The following is a 22,146-nucleotide window of genomic DNA, read 5'->3' on the forward strand; positions in this document are numbered from 1 at the left end:
TTGCAACATCTGTCCCTGTTTTAGGATCTATAGGGACACCGCTTCCTCTTCCCTGTCCTGTCTGTCCTACAACTGTTGTAACTTGAACACCACCTGGGGCATTCCCTTGATTGCAAACTGCTGTTCATCCTGTCGCCTGTCCCTGCTCTCCCTTCTGTGCATTTCACATTTGAACCAGCATCAACTTCTCCTTTATCCTCCTATGCTTGGAATCCACCTCATCACTGCAATACCTCGGATACCAGAGAATATTGTAACCAGACTTGTTTTGCCAGCAGATCAAATGTTGTTGGATAATGAGGCTAACCTCTGGCCTTAAACCCATCAAAAACTTTGAAACAAATTGTCTCATATCATTAGGGTTAATTGTGTTTACTGCTTAAAGGCTTATAGCAGCCTTTTGGAATGCGCATGCACTGACTCTTTAGGCTCCTGGGTCGTTGGATCTATCTTAACCCGAATGATGTCTTCAGGGGATATATTGGACTGCAACCATGTGGTCACCTGATCCTACTTCTTCGTAATCACTGATGAAGGGCCATGAGTTACAGGATCCCTCTCTGGCTCAGCAGCGGGCCACTCAATAGGTATTTTGCATGCAGGCCACAGATCACTAGGAACCACAATTTCAAACAGAGTATTTAAGTTAATCCAAAACACCCTTGAGATCTTAAAAAAGCAATAAACTTGCTTGTACCATTCAACAGGTATCTTCCTCAACTTGGGAAAATCATTTGTGAATGCAAAAGGTCACCTCTGCTCCAAGGAACATGCGCATACCCTTCACTAGGCACTCCTGTTGTGGGTATGCCTCATCTCAAGATTTACCTTTCTCATACTCTTATTCTTCGACCACCTTTCCTCCCATTTATCCAACATACTCCTTACTTATTCTTTAAACCAGCTCTTGGATGTGTGTCTTCAACCCGTCACTCTGTTTTCCTTTTGTTTCTGGTCACTGTAGTTAAGCCTATGGTTTCCCTGTAACATTTTTGTTAGAGGCATGTCCACGCCATACCTCCGAGCCAACTCTGACAACTTCTCATGTGCTCTTCTTGCCTTGTGGGTGAGATCCTTCGCCACAAACAACAGGTCATCTGGCTCATAGGTCTCCATTCTTTCCAAAGGAAAATTCATGCTAATGATCTCGTCTACCTCAGCCTTCAGCCTCAATACATCCAATAGTTTTGCCTTCACTGGAGCCTTAATGGTACACTGAATTGATATATTATTCTGACTCTCCGTGCTATTGTTGTGATCTCTCAAACAAGATTCTAAGTCTGAAACATATAAGACATGCTGACTTCCAGCAGCTTCCTGACTTGTACTTGCTTCAGAGACCACACCAATTGGTCCTCTCAATCGAGTTTCCCACATTCATATGTCTGAACGTGCTTGCCATAGGTATAGACCGTATAGTACTTGAACCAATGTGTGCTCCCAATGGATCGGCAGTAGCTGCTAAAGGAGTACTAGATTCCATGGGCACTAAAGATGAAAATTCCCATTTGTGCAACCTGTTCATCCCAATGCAGTTCCTTCAACCTGTATATACTGTCGCTGACTAAGATTTCCCCCTGAGCTTGGGTCATAGACAGGAAAAACAGGACCAATAGTGACCGGTACCATAAGAGCTTCCAGCAACCCGTGAAGCAGCGCTAACTCCATTCTGTTCCATACCTTCTAAGGTGGACCCTCCTGTGTCCCTACTCCTGCTGATATCCTCCCCACACCTCCAATACCAGAAACTACTTGAGCTGGTGCGTTTCCCACAATTTCTGCACTTCCTGAATCTTACCCCTGTCTCCTGATTGTGGATTATAAGGTGGCAGGCGATCATATAACTATCCATCCAATAAGCTGTTGTCAGTGTCACTACTGTCGTTTCCATTTGCCTTTCTGTTCCTGTTCTGGGGATCTCCCTATCCTACCAGCATTGTGTACCATCTTTCTCCCTCAATAGTGTCCACTCTCCACCTCTTACGCTGTCTTTCCCATTGTGCATCCTGGCATGCCCTCAAGGCTTTCCTCATCTTCCCTTGATAATTCTTCCTCTGCTTAGCATGTGCTGCACTCATCCATGCGTCTAACATCTCAAACTGTGTTGCTCTAGGCAAAGATCACAGTACAAACATTACTCTTCTTAACTGGTGCAATACATTCAACCAAAATCGAGTAACAACCCCTTGATCACCTATGAAAAGATCGAGCAACACCCTAAAACATTGCATGATTTCAATTGCAATTTGATATGCAATGGATTTCAATGGAACAATTCTCTTCACCCACAGCTTCCTGATGACTTCCAATCATTTCCAGTGCGGTGTTACACCAACCTACCTATCACAGCATGGCACACTGATGTCACCTTCGCTCCTCACAGCGGCTTACCCTCCTTCACAATTTCTCCTTAAACATTCACTCACACAATTGTCTTAAGCTCCATAATTGTCTTTCATCTAAAAGATTGATAGTATTAAATCATCCAAGAATATTCACACACGGTGACCCTCGACCTGTGTTGGCCACCTGAATCAGTATAGCTCACCTCTGCACACAAGGTTTACCAACCGATTCCCATATGTCCCATTCACGCAAAGTTCCCTGACTTAGGTGGAACTGCCAATGCAATCTTATGACAATGCCTTAATTCTTCAGTCAGACAATCACAATCTCAATCTTGGTGTCTTCTACACCTTTGATATATCCTGGGATCTTTGTTCACTTCAAGACCTGAAACTCAAACCCCAATCCTTGGACCACATCCAGCCCGAAACCACATTCACTCGACTTTTACACCAACTCCGCAAGTCATCACATAATCAAATCATTCCCGCAATCTAGCACACAAAATACACCCTATTAATACTCACACCTCCACTTGCTGTCGATCTTACTGCACCATCAAACTCCGTCAGTCTCCACCAGATTCTGTCGCTCTCCCTTCTCGATCATTGGGTTCTATTTTGGACCTTTTGGGTCCTGGACTCCACTTTTTAAACTAATTCTGGATTCTCCCCTCGCTTCATGTACTAACCATCCTTTGCTACCAACTGAAAAGGCTGGGCCCATAAATTCTGGACCTGTTCTAGAGACACAATCTGATGGTTCTTTTTAATAGCGTGTACGCATAGAGGGGAGAGAACTCATTATTGCCCATCAATTTAACAGGAAATCCTTTGGACACATAGTAACCACAGACAACTACGTATGGTTAGTTTGATTTATTACAAAGCCAGAAATAACTGATTATAAAGACACCTCAATATAAGGGTATAGAAATATATCGGAATTAGCATAAAGCTAAATCTGCGCAGCCAATTTAGATGATGTAGCATAAACAAAACAACTAGTCCAAGAAACGGGATGGAGAGGATCAAAAAGCATAAGTCCAAGTTTCCCTGCATCAAGGGCTGATGAATAAAAGCATTAGTCTTCCCCTACACTAACACAAATCGGCATCCCTACTTAAACATCCCTGAGAAAACAATTAAAGGTGGCAGAATGGGGAGTCGTCTGAAGAAGTCTCTCCGCCTTCAATGGGTCATGTAGCATAAAGATACCAAGACAGAGCTTGCTCTAAGATGCTCTCTCTCAAATGGCATAAAAAGAAGTGGGCACTTTCCCTACTCCCAACAGCACATTATTGCAGGTAAACTTCCCAAGATCCATTTCAGGTCACGCCATCTGCTCTGGGTAAGGTCATAAAGGCAGTTTTCCATGAGACAACAATGTTCTCTCGCAACACTTTGTCCTTGGTTTCTCGGCCTTCTCCTGTGTGAAGCACAACGACCTTCCTTTATTGACGCAAGCGACATGGTAACTTCTTCTCTCCTAGCCTGACCAGTAAAACAAAGACAATATTCTAGGTAACATGAACACTTCTTTCACCTGCAGCGTAAATGTGAGAAACAACAAATTTCACAGCACACATGAAATTCAGCTGTTAATTCTAAAGCAAGAGTTTCAGGGAACAGCGTTTTAGGCCTACAGAAGTCAGCTAACATAAGAAAACATCACAGAAACGTTTATGGATTGCATAGGAAATAAGGCCCATTCAATTAATGCATTTACCGGCATTTAAAATGGCACAACAAATAAATACATTTCATACATGAATATTTGTCAGCTCACAACACGAGTTCTTCACGTTAATATTTTCTACTATTTACAGTCACTTGCTACGTTAATTCTCCAAGTTGCTTTTTAATGACCTAAGAGCACATCATGTTTTGAGTTCACATATTTCAAAATCTTAACACTCCACGTTAATACGACAAAGGATTATGTGCGGGTGCGCTCTACATGTGTGATTATAATGCACCCCTACAAGTAAAATTACATTTCTGCAACATCATCTTAATGCAGCTAGTCTCAATACTTTATTCCCCTTTCTGAAAACAGGTATTTATTAAGGCCCCTCAAGACTGCTGAAACCTCCATAAAGCCAACTTTCTTCCTACTATAGATGTCCATTTGACTTCATGTTGTCATTACAGGATCCATGCTCCCCTTAGACAAATATTCCCGGCAACAGGTTTGGGGCAAAGTTGTCCACCTTTATCTAAGCTCCCTTTGTGAAGAATATTTTAAAACTACAATGAATTTGTTTTCTTCACACAGTTAGCAGAGTTTCAAAATAACTGTAAATTGAAGTAAATCCACTAGAGAAACATGTCGCCATTGAAAAAAAACACCTAAGCCTACTTTTAAAACAGCGCATTGCCCACAATTGTTCATGTGGGAAACTTAACCTGAATGCAAACTCTACAGACTTTGTATAGCACACATCTATTGTGGGAAAAGTGTTATCGTTAGTCCAAGCATAGGATTTTGTACTGGGAGGGAGCATTTGCACTTTGATCCTACTTGTCTTACAATAGGACAAAAGACCAACATCCAACCCATTGGATCTTTCAATGTCTGGTTGAAAGAGTAATCTTTTTAAATGAGGAAGTAGGGCAATAAAAACTGAGTTAAAACTTCACCTCTATTCCATCTTGTGATTGGAATCTGGGTGATTTGGACTGATCGATTGTTAAATAGCTGAGCTTTTGTATCATAAACAAAAATGTTAACCTAAATAGAGAATGCTATCACGACCCACAACTGTATTCTACAATTAAAAAATAAAACATTATAAAGGAAACACATTTATCATTTAAACTGTTAATTGAAAGACATTAATGATGTCAAATATAAAATTCTGCTCTTAAAGAGTACATTGACGAAGGTACAGTGGGAGGTAAAATTGCACAATATAAAAGGTAAACAACCTCCGGCCAGATCCCAGTAAGAAAGGAAGCGGGTAAAGACTTTATAAATTCTGAAACCCTAGCTAACGTAGGAGAACATGTTTCTGTAGAGTATTGTAAAATAGAAGAAACATAATCATGCTATTTTCACAGAAGCATGAATAGAGAATACTGGTGAGGCCCATGCAGCAATTGGAAGAACCAAACTGGCGAAGATGAAGAAGGAAGGACAGATCCATGGAAAGGGAGCTGTTTTTTTTGGGAGTTTGACAGATAAGGTAGGAGAACTGCAATCTCATCTTTAATTTGGGGTTGTCTGTAAGCACTCAAAATGCACAGAAATTAGTTCTGGGTTAAAAGGGAAATATGCGTTACGAAAAAACTACAGTGTGTAAATATGGCTGATGGTTGTGCCAGCTTCAGTTGCAGCACCACAAACTGTTGGCACAGACAGTTTCTAAAGGTTATATGATTTAAATATTAACAATGATCACTTAAATTTTCACCAAGAGTACCAGTAACATTTTCCTGTAAGATCAGTTTTTCTCCACAAATTTAACTTTCAGGCTTTTGTTCTTTGATATGTCTTCTTCTCGTTAGTGGCTTATCTCCTTTTGTTTCCAGAGGAGCACCAGAGCGGCGTCCGGCAGCATCAGCGCAGGTAAGTTCTTTTATGTTTTTTTTATTATTTCCCCCCACCCTACCTAGGGGGTCATTATGATGGCGGGCAGGTCGCCACCGCTGATCCACCCACCATCGGTACCTGTTTTATCCCCCGCCATATTAGTATGGCTGTGGGTACCACAGCGAACAGAAAGACCGTCTGCCGCTTTTCCGCCGGTCGGCAAACGTGGGCGGAAAAAGCCCACAATATGGTGGCGGTGCCTTGCAGGCACCGCCATCCATATTACGATGGCTGCGGTAGGAATGCCTTTCCATGGTGGAGACTCTGCACTGGGGGTACCTATGGTACCCCCCTTCAATGCTATGCACAAGGTGGCAGGCACGGCGCGGTGCCTGTCACATTGTGCATGGCAATGCAAAGCATGCATTTTTAACATTGCGGACGGAGCTGCACCCAGCAGCACCGTCCGCAATGTTAAAGGCCAGAATGCACCCGCCAGTGTGGCGGGCACATCCTAATTGGCCTCGCGGGACCGCCGCACCTCTGGCGGTCGGTCCCGTTTTCCGTTACGGTGTGTCTGCCCGCCATCGTAATAGGGCCCCAAGTGTAACTGGCAGTAGCCGCTACTGCTTTGGACCATGAAACAGTCTTTTAATTAATTCATCTGAACACAAGCTTTTCTAAAGATGCTTTTCTGATGTTGCACAGCATGGTTAAAAGAGTTTGTGGTTATTGCAGGTTGTATGTAAATTATCACCTGGTTATTGGCAGGAGTTTGTCAATGGTCTCCTTATTCAGAGTATTGTAAGAGGCTTGTGAGTACTGATATGGAATTATAAATGTGGGGTATGTGGCTGGATGTTCTTTTTCACATTCTTTTGATGATGGTCATGAAAAATTTAGCTAATTTGAAGATGATCCTACTGTTCCAAGCTCAAGGTATGATGACAAATGCATTCAAAGTTAGGAACTCATAAGCTTTAATAAAACACCCACACTGAAAAAATTATCAAGCAACGGTTTTCCCCAGTACATCCCCAGAGAGCTTCAATTAACATTCCACATTCTATGTTTCAGTGGAATACCATGCAGAATATGTCTGCAGAATTAAAATCTAGCTCACTAGGTGGAACAACACAAACTCAGAAACATGGGTACAACTGCCTGCAGTACATCTCTCATACATAAGAAAAAACATACACAGACGCATGCACCAAAACAGAAAATAGACACACATCACTTAGATCTTAACCAGATGATCTTTATTCTGTTCATATTCCTCATCAACAATGACATGACTCTTGACTACACTCTTCCACTCTGCAACTGTTCTTCTGAAACTGTTCATCCCACTATAGATTCAGACCCTTCATGTTCCTCAACACTATTTATCTCACATACTTCTCCAACTTACCAGAGCACCATTTCTGGACAGAGAATTTACCAACACATTTTCTCATCCAGACATATGTTTCAGATTTAAATTGTATTCCAGTAAGTAGAATGTAAGAAAATCCCTCTTTTTTCAATATTACACCCATTTTTTGCCGGATAGTATTACTGTTTTCCAACTCTGCACTCTGGTACTGCGGTCCAGTTCACAGTTTATGTCCTTCGATCCGCCAAAAATGGTCAAATTGGATAATCCACATTTGCAATATCTAACTTTCAGTAAGACCATATATGGGGCAGGAGAAGAAAGATGCCAATGGCATAAGAAGTTAACCCCTTGCGTCCCCCGGCCGTCGTGCATTACGGTGGGAGTGTGCGCACGACGGCCGGGAGACGTCGTGTTCCCGAACGCCGTTTATTTCTCCCGCACAGCGGGAGAAATAAACCCGCACGCAAGGGGTTAAATGTCACCTGTGGACAACAGCACAGGTTTTGTCACCCCCTATGTTGACAGGGAAAAACATGGCCTAAGGCCTACATGTGTAACCAGACTGCTGCAACTTTTAAACCTGCTTTCAAATCTGTCAAAATAAACCTTTTTGACAGAAAAGAGCCCAACTTTTAAATGTCAAATATGTGACCCCTATGCAGACCTTATAAACCACAAAGCAGAACCTGCAAGAATTTAATGTTGGCATGCAGCTACAGTAACTAGGTCACAGAAGCTTGTATTACTGAATAAGGCAGTAGTTGGTTCCAGTAGTTGGTTCTATGAGGAAAGCTAAAGTGCAATTAAACACTCTTTTTGATAGCTCTGGTTTGAGATAAGTAACAAAAATGATGAAACCACAATTTGTAATGCTTATTAAACTTCCAATTCAATGGACTTTGGATGTTTGACAAATATATAGGAAAGGCAACTTTTAAAAACTGTGCCTGTCTGCAGTCCCAGAAGACTAAATAGCGTTAGCCTGCTATCCGCTGCCCCTTGTCAGAAATTTCAGTTTAATGGGATGTGAAAACCCTCCCACTGCAGAAACAATGGGTTAGTCCTTTAGGCATAAAGACTTGGGTGTGAAGTTCATGATTCATCTCAGCTCCAGAAGGGCATTTGTGGAGGGTACAGGAACTTCTATTAATTTAAAATGGCCCAGAAAAAGCCCTATCCATTGAAGGTTTAGTCTAAATGAGGACCTGAGGAAGAGAAGCCTTTATTCCCTTGGCCATCTATAGCCAGCTTGGCACCAGCAGAGTGGGAGGGGAGTTGCTCCCAGAACCAGTTTGGTAATATTGAATAGAAGTGGGCTGTTCATTTCTCTAAACACACGGCTCGCTGGGACACAAAAACCCTCCTAGGGCAAAAGTGTGCTGCATGTTGGATTTTACTCAGAATAGTGCAAAGTAAGGCAAACAGGATGTCTTGCAAAAGTGGGAACCTTTTCCTCATTGTTTGGGAACTGTTATGACCCAGTGAATCCTACAAACGTGGCAGCTGACTCACAGCTCATCAGATCAGATGCGGACCTGTGTAGGAAGAGAAGTGGACCTGACCTGCTGTCTGTGACCTTTGTGGATGCCTGAATGGCTAGGAATGCTCCTACTTGCCAGCAGGACTGAGAATTGAACTCCAAAGGTCAGTTGGCTAATCTACTATGTGGATACAAGGACGCAACATGCTGCAAGCAACCTTTTCTTGGAGTGACCAGCTGAACCTGGACTGAACCTTGCTGATGGCTTCTGTTACAGTGAGTCCTTGCCTCCAACTTGTATGTCCTTGAGCCTTAGCAGTTACCAAGTGGAGCTGCTCCAGATAGTTTGAAAAGGGGGGCCTAGAATATTTTTGGATTTCCAAGACCTCATGCATGTCAGCTTGACCTCAGAGCAAAGGTGTACACATTTTAGAGGACTTCATTGTATGCAGCTTTGAGGTTCCACTAGAGAGGTTTTAGCTCTGAAAAGAGACAAAGGGCCCGGTTATTACAGGCTGTTAGTGACAGTCCGCGCGACAGACAGGACAGCGGTCTAACCACCACATTATGACGATGTTGGTTAGAGTGCATTGGTAGGAGGGACCAACCGATGTCTCCGACAGGCTCAAGGAGCTGTTGGACCATTGGTCCAACCATAATCCCTACAATGGGGCAGTGCCTGTGGAGGCACCACTGTAGGGAGTATGATGCTCCTTTTCCCTCTGCCTTTACATGGAGGTCCAACTGCAATGTAAAGGTGGACAGAAAGGGGCTTTGGGGGCTCCTAGCAGGGCCCCCATACCCAAAGGCCCACATCTAAGCACCATGTGCTAGGCACCACATGCTGCCTGGCACTGGGTAAGGGATGGTTAAAAACATGCTTTTTTCAATTGTGGCTTGTGCTGCGCCCCTTTTCCGAGCCACAGCATAAGCCGCGATTGAAATAGGCATGTTGAAGATGGTCGGATCGTAATAAGGCAGGCGGAGCCGCTGACAACATGTTGGGCGGTCTCTGTCCCGATACAATGTCGGTCGCATGCTCATCTGACTACCATCGTATTGAGGACCTATTACTGAAGGTGGAAATCTTGAGTTGGCAGAAGCATGAAAAGTATCTGCCCGACAAGTCTGAGGTGTGGGCCATAAATTGAGGTTTTGTCACTTGGAACTTTTTCCACCAAAACCAAAAGCTTTATTGGGACTTCATCCAATGGCTCTTCAGCTTCAAGGGGACTTTAGTGGATACAGCTCGCAACCATTCCAAGTTGGAGGACTTCAGAGACAAAGTCAAAAGATAAAAACATTGACAGGGATAAGCTGTTTGGTGTATCTAACCTCTACTCCATTGTGGTTGGCCTGAAATCATGTATAGGTCCTGGTTTAGCTTGAATAGTGATTTATGATTGGCGCTTTATGTCTTCCAGGTGTTTTTCATCCTATAATTTCTTAAATGTATATCTCTTGATACCCTTATTAGATTTTAATATTTTGGTGTAATTTGTCTTATAAATGCATTTTTTATTATTTTTTTTCTAATTGATTGTGGGATTTTCGTGTGAATAGGCTTTGCCCTACCTTCACACATAGGACTTGTCACCACTGCATTGTTCTTGCAGACAGCCAAAAGCCAGGGCAGAGGAAGAGCAGGAAACGTAAAGCACTTCAGAGAGAATTCTCTTAAAACTTCTTCCACTTCAAAGAAGGCACCAGGTATAAAATTATGACCCTCAGAGCCACTCTTCAGTTCACTTTAGGGATCTGCGTAAGGAACCTCGGTGGACTGACTTGTGTTGAGGTCTGCTATGTACTCAAAAGGACAGCTTTGCTGCACCTGGAAGGACTGATTTGCTGCCTTGATCCTGCCTTGAACTGTAAGAGGCCTGCCCGGCTGCTTGAGCCCTGTTCCACTGCTTGACCCCAAGATCTAGTTGGGTGGCCTCCTGATCAGAGCCTCAGGGACAGAAAAGGCTTCAACCTTCTTGCACCCACCCCTGTACCCAACCTGAGTGAGTCATAGCCCCCCAAGTGGTGTCCCTCGAGTACTGCACCCTTGGTGCTGGTATTAAAGGTGCCCAGGTAGCCAGAATCCAAAACTTGGGACTTGGAATTTTTTGGGCTAAAACTGCTCTGATAACCGAGAGGAGACCGGGACCAACTTGCTCATTTATCCACTCAAGGTGCATCGCCAGTTGGCATGACTTTGCGGCAGCTCCCACTACATTCTTCTCCACAGCTGAAAATCCTGTTCAACAGTCCTTTGCCAAAGGGGTATCCAGCCTTGTGAAACTATTGTTGGCTAGAGCCACCAGCGTGATCCCACTTGAGATTCTTGACTTTCAAAAGAAGTCAGAACGCAGATATCTTCATCACAACTCCATCCAGCGGCTCTCCGACAACAACACCTCCTCTTTGGGTATAGCCTGCAGCCTTGCCCTTCTGAACTTTACCTTCTCAAACAACGTTTTCATCAAATTTCAAGTCCAAAGCTCAGCACATATTGGGCCCAATCGACATTTTGAATCTGACTCATTGTTAGAACGGGGGGTTTCTAGTTGGCTGATTAGGTACCTGTGACCAAATAGGGACCCTTGCTTCTAAGTCAGGGAAAGGGGATTACACTACTGGATAACCCCTGCTCACCCCCTTGGTAGCTTGGCAAGAGCAGACAGGCTTATCTCAGAGGCAGTGTGTTAAGCATTTGTGAACACATACAGTAATACAATGAAAACACTACAGATGGACACCACACAGAGTTGTATAAAAATAAGTATTTTTTATATAGACTTATCACAAGACCACAAACGACAAAAATCCACAATACTGTACTCAAAATAGACCTAAAGATGGTTGAAGTCACATAGTTCAAGTTGATAATAAATGCGACACAGTTCTCACAAAAGTACCTGGATACGTAAAGCAAAATAAAAAAAAGGTTTGCAGGGATGGAGATGCGTCGGTTCTTTGCTTCGGAGGAAATGATGCGTCACGCCTCAATGCTTACGCAGAGTAGGGGATGTGTCTTGGTACTTACCGGAGAGGAGGTGATGCGTTGATTCTCGTACTGCGTTCCGGTTACGATGCGACAAGATGGCGCCTCGATGCGATGCGACAATCCGGTGCGATGTGATAAGATGGCGCCCTTGTTGCGACAACGTGAAGACGATGCGTGCAGCAAACTCAGTAACTTTGGAGCCGCAACAGGCCCTGTGACACGCTTCTCCGGTGATGCGACGGTGACCTCTGTGGCGGCGACACGCTTCTCCGGTGACGCGTCGGGTAACAGCTTTGACGAAGGCACGCTTCTCTGGTGATGCAGCGGAGACATCTGCGGTGACGACACGCTTCTCTGGCGATGTGATGGCAACAGCTGTGAGTGCGACACGCTTCTTCTCGTTGAGTCACGCTTCCAGCTCCCAGCGAAACGCAGGCTTCTGCAGACAGAATTCCCAGCAAGAAAATTCAGAGAGGACCTGGCGGTGAAGTCTCTTGTCCCTGAGACTTCAGCAGGAGGCAAGCACAAGTACATGCCCTCGGAGTAATATTCTGCAAGATGATGAACGTTCTTTGAAAGATCCTTCTCCTCTCCTTGGCACTGAAGACACCACTGTAGGCCAACCCAGCAACACTGCACACTGGCAGGGGAGCAGTCCAGCTCCTACAGCTGCCTCGGTTCTTCTCCTTGGCAGAGGTTTGTCTTGTTGTTTCAAAAGTGATCTAAAGTCTTGGGGTCTGGGTCCCCATATTTATACTACTAAATCCTTTGTCCTCTGAAGGCAGAGGGGCCTGTACCTAGTCCAAACCAGTTATGTGCAGTCATGGAGCACTTTGTTTACAGGACTCCTTCTTTCCTTTGGCAGGGTGGACCAGGGACATCGGACGCACCACAAGAGGTAGAGCCAGCATTGTGGAAGGCAGGCACAGCCCTATTCAGACCCAGGTACGACTCCTTCCACCACTTTACATGCAGATAGGTCCAGTCAGCCCTGTGCTGACTCACCCTGTCTCCTGGAATCTCCCAGCCCCTGTCACTCACAAAACCAGACACACAAGCTAGCAGAGGCAGGCTGGATGGTTAGGTAAGAAAATACCTACTTTCTAAAAGTGGTATTTTCAAACACAGAATGTTAAAACCAACTTCACTAAAAGATGTATTTTATCATTCTGAGTACAGGCATACTAAACTCGATTTCTACCATGTTCTCTGGTTCAGTTAGGATTATAAGATGTTATAATCAAACTGCCCATTCTGGCCTATGGGGACAGGTAGCCTTGCAATAGTGAAAAACGAAAATGGCTGTAATTCACTATTAGGACATGCCACACACACCAGGGCATGTCCTACCTGTTACTTACAATGTGCCCTGCCCTTGGGCCTACCTTAGGGGTGTCTGATATGAAGAAAAGGGAAGGTTTAGGGACTGGTAAGTGGGTGCACTTAGCAAGTCAGCATGGCAGTACTAGACTGCACACAGGCTCTGCAAAGGCAGGCCTGAGACACACTTTACAGGCTGCTTCTGTGGGTGGCACAACCAGTGCTGCAAGCCCACCAGCAGCATTTGATTTACATGCCTTGGGTACACATGGTGCACTATACTAGGGTCTGACAAGTAAATCAAATAAGCCAATCATGGAGTCACTAATCAATACATCAATTTAACATAGGGAGCACGTGCACTGTGGCCCTGAATAGCAGTGGCACAGTGCCCAAAGCATCTAAACCAGCGAAACATATCAAAACAGAGGAGGCAATCAGAGAAAATGGAAGGGAGACTCACGCAAATGGTACCAGGTCTAACACTCATGCTCCATCGCAGTCAGCCATATTTTTCAACTTTGACTTAGTCTCGCACAACTAGATGTCTGCGGTTGGTACCTTGATCTTTTAGGCACTAGTTTTTAACTTAAAATAAAAAATCATCACTCTGGTTATACTGTTTGGATGTTTTTCATTGTGGTGTCAAATAATTTATTAAAATGCACTTTATTTTTCTAAATTGGTGTGGGATTTTTCTTGTGTTCTCTTTTCATGTTATTGCAGCTTGTGTGCTGCATAAATAGTTTACACATTGTCTCTAAGGTAATCCTGACTGCTTTTGTGCCAAGCTACGAGAGGGTTAAGCACAGGCTAATTTTTTTACTTTTGTGGTTCACCATGACAATGATTGTGACTGTTGCTTGAGCAGGGTTAGCACCCAACTCAACCCACAACCCAATTTCTCACAGGCTTGTTGTTTGCCAGTAGCAGATAACGCCTCTTTAGCCAGGGTAAAACTGACAGTCCCCAAAATTCTGGCACTCTTCTGTCAATCTGAATCAAGTGATATGCTAAATATATCCACTTTAGGATTTACAGTAGTAGGTATAAATTATCCCTTCCAGCGTGTTATATACTTGGGACCAGTAATCTTGAATGACTGGGCAGTCCCACAAAATATGTAAAAAGGTACCACTAAGCATTTTACATTTCAAATAATTGGAGTCTGCTCACCTATCCATATTCTTCAGCCTTTTGTGCATATAGCACACCTTGTAAAAATATTTAAATTGCTTAGGGCCCATCCTGGCTCAAATCACTGATGGACGTTCCTCCATCTTGTCTTAGCTATATATATCGAAAAAAATGTGCCTTATGGAGTTCACATTTGGATGGCAATTCCTCAAAGGATGTATTTCAGCTTGATACTCAGACATCACCAAGTTTTGAAATCTCTAGGGTATTCAATGCTCAATAGCGATCCGACTGGGCCACCCCAGTATTTCAATGGGCCTGCTAAAGAGACATTTCCATTGTCAACCTCTTCTCCCAACTGATAATTTTGGGATAGCTTTCTCCAGTGTAGGTAGGGCATCAGACCATACTCTTCAAGAGAATCTGTTTCTAATCACAAAGTGGGGTCTTCCTATCTCTAACATGTCCATAATAATGGGGAGCAGCTGGGCCTGCCAATACTAACATTTTGCACCTGATATCCCCAATGAACTTTCATATGGTGATTGAACATGTTTATAGTATGGAATTCTTAGGCGCCCACCTCCCCAAAAGTAATTTGTCGGGGATTGCAGTTAGTGATAAAACTGGAAAGGAGTGTAAGGGGGTAGTTCTGCAGTGTGTATAGCAACTGGGGCAACACAATAATTTTAAACACAGCACCCCTCCCGTTATTGACAATGGCAACTTGTTTTGGGCATTCATATTCACACAATCTTTTTTTTGCAGGGATGCCATATTTAGATACCAGCTCTCTCATGCAGGTCTCTTGTTATCTGGATGCCTAAATATCTGCAATGGCCCTGAGCACAATTGAGCACCAGGGAGCATGGGTGTCCCCTTAGTAAGTGGGATGAAAGTCGATTTTCTCAGTTGACTATAAGAACAGAGACTTTACAGTATACTTTAAGCATATGCATCTACTGTCGAACAGAAAGCTTGGACCTCTTCAATTTAAATAACACATCATTTGCACACTGTGTAATGTAGTCCTCGTAGATTCCCCTCCATTTCATGCCCAAGGTCTGCACCTCCCACTGTATCTACTCCACCAATGGCTCCATGACTAGGGCAAAAAGGAGGGGAGACAAGGGACATGCCTGGCTCATGCCCTGCTCTATATGGAAGATGCTTGAGAGCACCCCATTCACCCAGACACATGCGCAAGGAAAGGAATACATCAGGTGGATGTAAGCATGCAAAAAGGGCTTCAAAGTTCATTTTCTTTAACACCTGATGGAATAACAGTCAGACAGTGCAGTCAAAGACCTTTTCAACATCCACTAGGACTGAAGCATCTGAGTCTTGAATCCTTTCTGTATTTGCTAGTACCACCTGCAGTCACTGGATGCAATGTAGTGTTCCTCTGCGTGGCATAAATCTGTTTTGACTAGTAGCACTCCCACTGGTGTGGAATGTGTCCCCAGGGCACTAGTGTAAAAGCCTCATAGAAGAGGTTAATTTAATTATTCAGAGTTTTCACCAAAGTTGTGCTTGCAAATAGACGTTTACTCAGATGTTCTTGATTTTCAATCCATATATTGTGTTTTACCACATAATTACAGTTAATTCACTGCTTTTATCAATGTTGCGTAAAACAAATTCTTTACAGGTCCCAATGCATTTCGGCCATCCTGGCCTTCATCTGGGGACACTCTGTGAAATAATTTTAAACCATTGTTCACTACACATGAAGACAACAAACCGCTAAAAAGCTTAGCGTTATAAATTTAGCGATTTACCTAATGTATACATCGCTTTACTTATGCTGAAGTGTACATGCTGGTGGCTATTCATTAATCCTGTGCAGAAGTGACTTTTTTACTATTAGATGCGTGTGCTGGTGTTCGATAAGCGTGCAAGTGGGTGATAAGGAAAAAAAATCGCTGTGTGATAGTTAAGAAGTTCTTGAAATGGTGAGCCGATGCGGTGCCTGAAGGTGCGGGGCGTTTAAACGTGTACATCGGTTAGTCCTGTGTAGGTTAAAAACAATTGCAGTTCTTGGTGCAAAAAGTTCTTGAAATAGTGAGCCGATGCGGTGCCTGAAGGTGCGAGACGTTTAAACGTGTTTATTTCTAAATGCACACGAATGTACATCGGTTAATCCTGTGTGCATTGAAAAACGATTGCAGGACTTAGTGCAATCAAGTGAATCTATCTTGTGAGCTGTGCTCTACCATTTAGCCCGTGTACTTACTCGTGCAGAAATATCAAACAAACCGGTCTCTCGTGCGCATTGTTTCTGTTGCCGGCTTTGCTTGTGAGTTTGCCATAAAGGTAAAAAGCGGACTCACGTTACGTGATGGTTACCGCGATGGTGAACTACAAGTGTCATAGAGGACAGACTCGGGAGATGGCTGTCTCACATATGTGAGGCTCGGTGCGAATGAATTGAAATGAAATAAAATGAATTGAAAGGAAATAAAATGAAATGTGTGGAGATTATAGAGACGGGATTAAACTTGACATGAAATGGATTAAAAGTGTGGGGATTAGAAAGACAGGATTAAACTTGAAATTGAGTGTTACTGAAAAAATGGAGTATTAATAGAAAATACGATGTGGTTAATCTGTGATGGTGTTAGGAGATAAATCAGAGATACATACGTCAAGACATGGAAAGGGGATCAACAGCTAAGCATTATAAATAACATTGAAACTCCATCCAATCATTTAGTCCATGGGGTTTGAGGGAATTCAGGAGTCGTATCCAATAGTTCTCGTGTTGTAACAAGTAGGTATGATTGTCTCTTCCCTCTTGTTTCTCAACAATTTCAAGAACACAAAACTTCAATTGGCAAACAATATGATGTGCTTCCACGAAATGGTTTGCTGCTGACGATTTCAATGATCTAGTCCTAATGTTGCTTTTGTGTTCATTGACTCTTGTTTTCAATTTTCGTTTGGTTTGGCCAACATACACCTTTCCACAAGGGCATTTTAACAGATATAATATATTGCTTGAATCACACGTGGCGTCAACTTTAAGATTGATGTTGTGACCTTTTCATGGGGTGTGATATATGAGGGCCCTTATTAACATTATGACAGTTGTTGCAGTTCCAGCATGGAGTTGTACCTTTAAATGTTGTTAGATATTCTTCACTTTTACGTTGTTTGATGATTTCACTTAAGTTTTTTCCCCTGGTATATGCGAAAATGGGCTCCTTATCGTAAATGTGATTGAAATCAGGTTCCAATACTAAGATTGGCCAATGCTTTTTTATTATTTTCTTGTACGCCGTATTTTTTGTGGAAATGTTTGACACAACTGTTGTGCGATTCTGTGTGTATTTCACTTTGGGGATTAATAATTCTTCCCTGGATATGTTTTTGCTTCTGTCCTCTGCTTCTTTTAGTACTTGATGAGGGTATTTTCTTGCTTTAAATCATTGTGGAAGAGGTGTGGCGCCTCGGCCAGTGTGACTGACTCTGGAATCTAGAGATCACGGTTCGATCCCCGGCGCCAGCGGCAGATTAGCCCAGCACCATGTGACTCTGGGCAATAGTTTGCTTAATCTTCCCGACGGCCCCCAGCGCCTAGAGACCCTTACGGGTGATTGTTTGCGCTTTACAAATGTGGATTGTTTTTGTAGCATTTCATTTGTGCGTTCAGTGTTTTTAGTTGGGTCGGATGCGATTCTCTTTACCCTTAGTAGTTGGGAGAATGGCAGGTGTTGTTTTAATGCAGGTTGATGGAAACTACCATAGTGTAAAGTGTTGTTTCTATCGGTATTTTTTCTGAACAGGTCGGTTTCAAATCCTTTATCATTCATTGTTATTCTCACATCTAAATATGTAATGGTTCGTTCCTGGATCTCATAGGTAAATTATATTCGATCATCTATCAAATTTAATTTGTTGAGTTCTGTATTTAGTTCAGAAATTGAGCCGTTCCAAAGGACAAAAATGTAATCCATGAATATGAGAAATAGTTTAGCGTGTATTCTCCAAGCTGGTGTCATCAGGATATGTTCTTCCTCGAACCTATTCATAAATATATTAGCATATGCTGGGGTTGCACAATTGCCCATCGAAGTTCCGGTCTTCTGCAGGAACCATTCAATTTTGCCATTTGAAATAACTGTGCATGAGCGTAAACTGTAGTAGCTCCATCACAAATATTTTTAAGTCATCTTCATATTCTGTGTTCAGCAGAGCTTTTTCTATAGCTTCAAGTCCTGGTTGATGTGGAAACAAAGTATATACAGACTTATTATTTTAATTATGAAATTTGTTAAGCGCGCGGCTACCCACAACAGGGGTGTCCCGGCGCTGAGGACAGCAGCAGCAGAGAACATAAAAGCTAATAGCTGGCAAACAGCCATGTCTTCAGTTTACATCTGAACTGAGATTCTGAGTCGATCATACGGATGTTAAGTGGGAGGGCATTCTATAGCCTTGCAGTAATCACTGCAAAAGCTCTGCCACCTTTCCTAGATCTGTAGAACCTGGGGGGAAGCAAAAGACGGAGGTGATTGGATCTAAGCGCTCGAGAGGAATGAACTCGCTTCAACCTATGTCTGAGATATCCTGGCCCCTTACCATTCAAGGCCCTGAACGTCAGGTCCAGGGCTTTAAACTGAATGCGGGAGGAAATCGGAAGCCAATGAAGGTTCTTCAGATGAGGGGAGATCGAATGGCAGTAAGGGATATTACAGATCAACCTGGCCGCCGCGTTTTGAACCATCTGAAGTCGGTGGAGGAGATATGCTGGTGCACCCACGTATAGGCTATTACAATAGTCCGGGTAAGAAGTAATGAGAGCATGCACGATAGTCTTCAAAGAATCCGTGGGCAAATAGGGGGATATCTTTTTTATCATGCGCAATTTGCCAAAGCAGGCAGAAGTGACCTTATGAATTTGGGTCTTACCCAACAGCTCGTTATCAATTTGAAAGCCCAAATTATGGGCGGTTTTAACAGGTGATGGGGGAGGGTTTAAATCCGACGTCCACCATAAGGATGGAAGTAAAGGTGATTTTTGGTTAAAAAAAAGCACCTCAGTTTTGTCTGTGTTTAGCTTCAGGGTATTAGAGGTCATCCAAGATACAATGTTAGAGAGGCAGTTTTAAAAATTAGAGAGTCCGGTGTCAGAGTGGTCTCTGAAAGAAAAAATAAGCTGTGCATCATCAGCATAAGAGACCACTCTGACTCCAGAGGCCTCCACCACCTTTGCCAATGGTGACAGTGGGCTGAGAGCCGACCCTTGAGGGACTCCGCAGCTGAGGATTTTTTTGTCTTTGGACATATAGGGTTGACACCACACCTGTTGCGTTCTATCCGTTAAAAAGGATTTAATACAGGCCAAAGGCGTGTCTCGTATCCCTATATTATAGAGTCTGTCCAACAGTATGGAGTGAGAGACGGTGTTGAAAGCTGTGGACAGATCAAGGAGTACCAACATGGCTACCTCGCCTCTGTCTACACTTTCCCTAATTGTTTCAGTGACCTCTAATAGTGCTTTCTCAGTACTATAACCGGATCTAAAACCTGATTGTGAGTCGTGGAGGAGATTTTGGGTCTCTAAATAGTCGGCCAGCTGTTCCTGCATGACTTTTTCTAATATTTTGGCTGGTTTGGGTAGAAGTGATATGGGTCAATAGTTAGAATAGACTGACAAATCAGCTTCTGCCTTTTTTAAGATAGGGATCAACATGGCCTGTTTCCATGTTATAGGGAACTGGCCAGAGGAGAGAGATGAATTCCAAATTGAAATTAGCGGTTGGATAATAGCTGGGGCTAGGGCCGTAAACACCTGAGCGGGAACCGGGTCGAGAGGTGAACCTGATTTGCACCGCTGTATTTTTAATAAAGCAGTGTCATGTGGGATTGCTTTGAAGGCATGAAACAATATTACGTTGGAGGAAATGGGATCCTGAGGAGGTGTGGCCTCACCTGCCCTCTCCGTGGGATTAAAAGAAGAGAATATATCAATAATTTTATTGTGAAAAAAGTCAGAGAGGCCATCGCAGAGTTCTTGACTAGGTTTTGTAAGGCAAGTAAGGGCTGTCGTTTTAGTAAAATTCTTCATGATTTGATATAGTGTTTTGGCCGAATTTTCCGCAGTAATAATTTTGTTGGAAAAATATTCTTTCATAGTGGCCTTTTTGAGTGTGCAAAATTTTTTCACAGCAGCTCTGTAAATAACCTTAGCAGAAGGGTCATAAGTTAGTCGCCATCGACGTTCGTGCTTCTTACATTTACTTTTTTCTTCACGTAGCATTGGAGAGAACCAGGGGGCAGAGGGTTTTGAACGAGCCAAAGAGATGGGTTGTAAGGGGGCAATAGTGTCAACAACTGAGGAGAGGTACATATTAAACTTCTCAACATCGGCGTTTAGATCATCCGAAGAATTCCATTTCAGGTTGGCCAATTTGGGCTCGATTTTGTCACAGGTGACTTTATACCACTTTCTCCCCAATCCCTCCTTCCTACTGTCAGTGGCCAGCAGGGGAATGGAGGTCAGGTTAAATGGGATTAAAAAGTGGTCGGACCAGATCAGGGGAAGCAGCTGCAGGGTAGTAAGGACTGGTAGGTTAGTGAATATGAGTTCCAGGGTGTGACCCGCCTTATGCGTAGGACCGTGAATTCTCAGGTCTAGGTTTATACCCTCCAGATTTTCTACTAGAGACCTCGCTTTTGGGCATGACATGTCATCAACATGCAGGTTAAAATCGCCTAGAATGGTAAAGTGGGGATGTTTCAATGATAGGTCTGCTAGGGTCACTAATAGCTCCGAGAGATACGAAGGTTGTGTGCCCGGAGGGTTGTAAATCAGGGCTCCTGCAAGAATCATATGCGTTGAGTCTGAAATACTGAAATACATGGCTTCGATAGGGCCGGAATTTGATAATTTCCTAGATGTGACGTTCCATTGTTTTCGCAATATTATGGCGATCCCTCCACCCACTTTGGTACCTGGCCGACTAATCCCAGCAAAGTGGTAGTCCAGGGGGATTGCTAGGGTGATATCAGGTTTGGAAGTATCTTTAAGCCAGGTCTCAGTCAGGAACATCAGGTCCCAAGAGTGAGATGTAAGAGATAGCCAGATGTCGCCCGTGTGTTTTGGGAGAGACCGGCAGTTGAGGAGGCAGGCTTTTATTTCTCTAGGTGGTGCTTGGTGTGGCTTCTCTATGCTACATACTCGCGGACTGTCTGATACATAGGCGAGAGAGAAGGAACAGTCCTTGCATACAAAGTGCTTAGTGAGTAGCTGTGCAGGGTTGCATTTGGTGTTCCCACAGCTTGGCAAAGGCTTCAGTGCTAATAGTTGAGACCTCGACCTGCAAGTTCGCCAGGTTGGGGGGCCACCGGCAGCACGCCCGGCGCAGGTCGCGGCACAGGCGCGGACGGGCGCAGACAGGCTTGCCTTAGGCCCACCTTCGGCGCGCCAGCGGCGCGCCTGCTGCGCGTGTCCGCTGCGCGTCCGGAAATACATCTCCTTAAGTGGCTGACGCGCTGACCCCTGGCTCCACCCTCCCAGCGTGGTGATTGGCCGCCCTACCCTCCACAACACTCGGGCAAGCCCATGGTGGACCGGGGTAGGAGCAGAGTGAGTGAGGCACACAGAGGTAAATTTAAAATACACAGGCAATGTTAAAAGCAGTTTTTAAAATCAGTAGGAAACAGCAGCACAACCTGTAGCAGCTAGCGCGACCAAGTTCTAGCGCGCGTCCACAGCAAAAAGGAAGCAGCCTTGCCTTAAGTGGCTGACGCGCTGACCCCTGGCTCCACCCTCCCAGCGTGGTGATTGGCCGCCCTACCCTCCACAACAATCGGGCAAGCCCGTGGTGGACCGGGGTAGGAGCAGAGTGAGTGAGGCACACAGAGGTAAATTTAAAATACACAGGCAATGTTAAAAGCAATATTTAAAATCAGTAGGAAACAGCAGCACAACCTGTAGCAGCTAGCGCG

This window comes from Triturus cristatus, chromosome 12, assembly GCF_964204655.1.
Source record: "Triturus cristatus chromosome 12, aTriCri1.1, whole genome shotgun sequence".
Taxonomy (NCBI): domain Eukaryota; kingdom Metazoa; phylum Chordata; class Amphibia; order Caudata; family Salamandridae; genus Triturus; species Triturus cristatus.